Below are 5,812 nucleotides of genomic sequence, written 5' to 3' on the forward strand. Positions count from 1 at the left end.
TGTAGTAGTTTAAGATTTAGAATATTTGCATCTTTTGTACCACCACTGGAACACTGTACTGCTGTTTTTTAATTTATTGTCATGACCACCTGGATACAGGATCTAGAAAACTGTATTGCATAAAAATTGACAATAAACTTTTCATCAGCTTACATTTTGTCTTCTCTTTCATCCTCACAAAAACAAATACAGGCCTTCTGCTATGCGGTCAGATGCATATTTCTCTTTTCTACCTTTGGACACCTAGATAACAGGAAAATATCTGGATACTATTCAAAGTCCAAAGAAGGCAAAACTCAACCACATTTATCTTTTCCTCAGTCTAATCACTGTCCAAAGCATTTATAAGAAGAAATGTTTTATATTGAGGAGTTGATCTCAGATACTTTAGTCAACTGTGATTATCAGAGCAATCATTATTAAACGTAACCCCAAGTGGCTATTTCCTGAGACCACACAACCTCTGAAAATAATATTGATGAGTCACAGATTTTCTCTGTCAAAGATATTAATTGAAATATCCCTTAGCAATGGAGGCTAATGGGGTCCTGTAATTTCTAGTCAAATAAAAACAATTAAATTATACTCCTCCCTAGCAAGAAAAATATGTGAGTTTATTATAAACAGAAAGAGACATAACAAGTAGAAAAATATGTACAAAAAATAATACCTTGAGTAGAAAGTTTATTGCTATAAAATCAAAAGGCAAAGTTCACAATGTGAAAACTAGTACAGACTTTAAAGATCATCCCCATAATTTACAGATTAAAAGAAAAAAATCAAAGCAAAGCACATTTAATCTAACCAAAATGAGTGATAATTCCTTAAATCAGAATCTGATGCTCCATCATCTTCTCCTCCCCCCAGAAACTCAAACTTCTTTTTTTCCACGTTCACCTTTGGATTTCAAACTAAAGTACAATTCATCAATGGGTGTTCAAGATTGCAAGCCACTATTAGAGAAAGAAATTATATGAAAGACCAAAAGAATAGTCTCATTCCTCTGATTAGACTTAGAACATATTCTATCCAGCTTTTAACATTTTAAGAACTATCCAAATTTTAAGTCATGCTTGTGATAAATAGAACACTAGTCATATTACTTTATTAGTGGAAGAAAATAAAATTATTGTTATACTAGTAGTGACACACATACAAATAACTGGGTATATGTAAGAGTTGGACCATAAAGAAAGCTGAGCAGCAAAGAATTGATGCTTTTGAACTGTGGTGTTGGAGAAGACTCTTGAAAGTCCCTTGGACAGCAAGGAGATCAAACCAGTCAATCCTAAAGGAAATCAGTCCTGAATATTCATTGAAAGGACTGATGCTGAAGCTGAAACTCCAATCCTTTGGCTACCTGATGTGAAGAACTGACTCATTGCAAAAGACCCTGATGCTAGGAAAGATTGAAGGCAGGAGGAGGGGACAACAGAGGATGAGATGGTTGGATGGCATCACTGACTCAATGAACAAGAGTTTGAGCCACCAGGAGTTGGTGATGGACAGGGAAGCCTGGCATGCTGTGGTCCATGAGGTTACAAAGAGTCAGACATGACTGAGACACTGAACTGAACTGACCTGAACTGATATGGCAGTTAACTCTAAATGGTAAACAATTTATATCTATATATCCATCATTTATATGCTTTATATGTATATATATGCAAATTTATATCCATCATTATATATGCTTTATATATAATTATAATTCCAGTATTTTTCATCATTGAATAAATGCTAATTACCAAAGAATCATTAGAAATTTAAATATCATGTTTAATTTCACCCAAACAAAATCTCTTGTAGGTTAAGTAAATGAGACTCAAAGAGATTAACTTGCCCCTATTGTGCACATAATTAGAAGCACTGCTATGATCAAAGTATAGGTTTCTGATTCTTAAACCAAAGTACTTTCCATTCTTCCAGGGGCTCTGCACTCCATTCATTCATAATTTCTCCACTCTTTAATCTCTAAATATGAAATTTAGAAGTGTATAAAACTTTACCAGTTCCTTGAATCAATGTTAATTTGCCTTTACTCTGTGAGTGTATATTTATCAGTGATACCCATAATACCTTGACCAAATTCATCTGAAGTATAAATATAATGAAAAAAATTATATTTCAGACTGTTAAGACCATCAGTGATTTGCTTTAGTCAAATTGAAGGCAATTACCCATTATAAATTACACCAAAAGTATTCTAAAATAATTCAAAAAGAATTACATATTCCCCTTCTAAGATGAAAGGTAAAAGTGAGACAGCAGGTATGGTCTACAAGGTAAAAGGTTAGAAACTGGAGTGCATACATATTGAACCTTTGTGAAGAATTGAATTAGATGCAGTTCTTTTGAGAAACGAGTCATATGGTGTGTACAATAGAGATTTTCCCTCTACTATGACCTGCGGATCAGTATTCTATGGATAAAACATTTCTGTACCAAAGGATACTAAGTGAAGTTAAAGCATTCTTCAAAGCATGTCTGTACTGTCAGGGAGGAGCATGAGGCATTGAGGAGAAACTCTCAGTGGCCAAATTAGAAGCATCAGAGAAAAAAATTCTTCTTTCCTTAACCTTTCTAGATAAAGATGACATTTAGATATGGGACGCTGAAGGTCAGTTTAAACCGAACATACTGCATGCACTGGTTGTTTTGCTGGAGTGTAAGTCATAGTCTGGGGTTTCCTTGGTGGCTTAAATGGTAAAGAATCTGCCTGCAATGCAGGAGGCCTGGATTCGATCCCTGGGTCAGGAAAATCCCCTGGAGAAAGGAATGTCAACCTAGTCCAGTATTCTTACCTGGAGCATTCCATGGACAGAGGAGCCTTGCAGGCTGCAGTCCATGGGATCAAAAAGAGTCAGACACAACTGAGCAACTAACACTACTACTACTGCTAAGTCATAGTCCTCTGTGTTATGAGAGATTTCTGTGTTTTGAGTTATGAGATAACCAGAAAGGACCTTTTAAAATAATACTACATGTAGTTTATTTTTATGTATGGTGTTAAAGAATATTTTAATTTCATTCTTTTACATATAGCTGTCCAGTTTTCCCAGCACCATTTATCTGCATTGTATTGTCTTGCCTCCTGTGTCAAAATCCCCAGTGGCTCCCCAGATTGCACAAAGAATTTGTGTGCAATGCAAGAGACTAGCAGGAGATATGAGATTGATTCCTGGGCCAGGAAGATCCCCTGGAGTAGCAAATGGTTACTCAGTCCAGTATTTTTGCCTGGGAAATACCATGGACAGAGGAGCCTAGTGGGCTGCAGTCCATGGGGTCACAAAGAGTCAGACAACATGACTCAATAACAACCTTTCTCATAGATTAACCAATCATACATGTGTGGGTTTACTTCTGGGCTTTCTGTCCTGCTCCATTAATCTATATTTGTTTTCTGTGCTAGTACCATACTGTTTTGATGATTATAGTCTTGTAGTATAGTTTGAAGTCAGGAAGCCTGATTCCTCCAGCTTCATTTCTCTTTCTCAAGATTGCTTTGGCCATTCAGGGTCTTTTGTGCCTCCACACAAATTTAAATTTTTTTGGTTCTAGTTCTGTGAAAAACTGGTGATTTGACAGGGATTTCATTGAATCTGTAGATTGCCTTGGGTGGCATAATCATTTTGACAAAATTGAGTCTTCCAATCCAAGAACATGGATTAAACATCCAAATATAATACCAAATATTGTAAAACTCTTAGAGGAAAACATAGGAAGAATATTCTTTCACATAAATCATAGCAATATATTTTTTGACCCATCTCTTAAAGTAATGGAAACAAAACCAAAAATAAACAAATGGGATATAATGAAACAAAGGCTTTTGCACACCAAAGGAAACCATAAATAAAATAAAAAGACAACCCACAGAATGGGAGAAAATATTTACAAACAATTCAACTAACAAGGGATTAATCTCCAAAATTTACAAACAACGCATGCATCTCAATATAAAAAAAAAATCCAATCAAAAAATGGGTGGAAGACCTTTATAGGCATATCTCCAAAGAACATATACAGATGGCTGAGAGGCACATAAAAAGATGCTCAACAGCAGTAACTTTTAGAGAAACTCAAATCAAAACTATAATGAGATATCACCTCACACCAGTCAGAATGACCATCATTAAAAAGTCTATAAACAATAAATACTAGAGAGGGTGTGGAGAAAAGAGGGTCCTCCTATATTGCTGGCAGGAATGTAAATTGATATAGCCACTATGGAGAATAGTATGGAGGTTACTTAAGAAACTAAAAATAGAACCACCATATGATCCAGAAATCCCACTCCTGGGCATATATCCAGAGCAAACTATGGTTTGAAAGGACACATGCACCACAACGTTCATTGCAGGTCTATTTACAATAACCAAGATGTAGAAGCAACTTAAATATCCATTGCCCAATGAATGGATGGATAAAGAAGATGTGGTATATACAATGGACTATTACTCAGTCATTTAAAAAAATGAAATAATAGCATCTGCAGCAACTGGATGGACTTAGAGATTATCATACTAAGTTAAATAAGCTAAACAGAGAAAAACAAAATATTATACAATATTACCTATATGTGGAATCTAGAAAGATACAGATAAATTTGTTTACAAAACAGAAACAGACTCACAGACTTTAGAAAGCAAACTTGTGGTTACCAAAAGGAAAAAGCAGGGGGAGAGAAAAATTGGGAGTTTGGGATTGACTTACCCACACTACTATATTTAAAATAGATAATCAACAAAGACCTACTGTATAGCACAAGGAACTCTACTCAATATACTGCAATAACCAAAATGGGAAAATAATTTGAAAAAGAATGTATATGCATAACTGAATCACTTTGCTGTATACCTGAAACTAATGCAACTTTGTAAATCAACTATAATACAATATAAAATAAAAATAAATAAAAATGCAATCAAAGGTGAGTATACAAGCTGTGGGGGCAATGAGAAAAAGGAAGTAGAACAAGAAAAGGATCAGGACTGAAGCAATGTTGGATTTGACTGGAAATGAATCCAGCCAATAAACAGAGGTCAGCTTCTTCTCTAATAAACCATTTGGCACAATTAAAAGGCCACTAACCCAGACTCTTAAACCTATTCTAAGCAACATTTTACCAGCTTTGGGGAGTATATTAAGCGAAAGTGAGACAAGTTCTACTTACTAAATACATAGAGGTACCAGTAGACATTTATAAATACTCTCTTTGTATTATGAAGCTATTTGGCACAAGGAAGTATAGAATTTGCAAGGCATTTGTTCATTTTTTAAAAATTATTTAGATACATTAAATTTTCTCTTATATTACCTATTTTGTTCATTTTTCCATGATGATCACTGATGAAAACCTTATGATTTCCTAATGACTACAATAAAGTAATTAGAAAAAAGATGAAATGGAGAATCACTCTGTTTCCAAATACTTAGATGTGTTTCTGGCTTTACCAACTTTTTCTAGGATTAAAGTTTCAAAGGTTTACTGGTCTTCAATTCTTCATTAGAACATAGACATTAAGGGTAAGTGAAGCAGTTTCCCATAGTGAGGCTATTAGAGAAGAGGAAATACAGAGAGAATCTGAAATATACAAATGAGATGATCTGCTGAGGGGGTTGAGGGGACAGGACTGAAAGACTCAATAACTTAGATTCCAGTATAGGTAAATTAACCCCCTCTAATGATCCAGCTTAGAGTCATTACTTAATTCCACTAGGGCTGAGAGTCAAAAAACTGAGTTCCAGTCTACTTCTATTATGTGAGTTAATACAAATCATGCAATATTTGTGTTATTTATTCCACTGT

The sequence above is a fragment of the Budorcas taxicolor genome, chromosome 3, assembly GCF_023091745.1.
Source record: "Budorcas taxicolor isolate Tak-1 chromosome 3, Takin1.1, whole genome shotgun sequence".
Lineage (NCBI taxonomy): Eukaryota > Metazoa > Chordata > Mammalia > Artiodactyla > Bovidae > Budorcas > Budorcas taxicolor.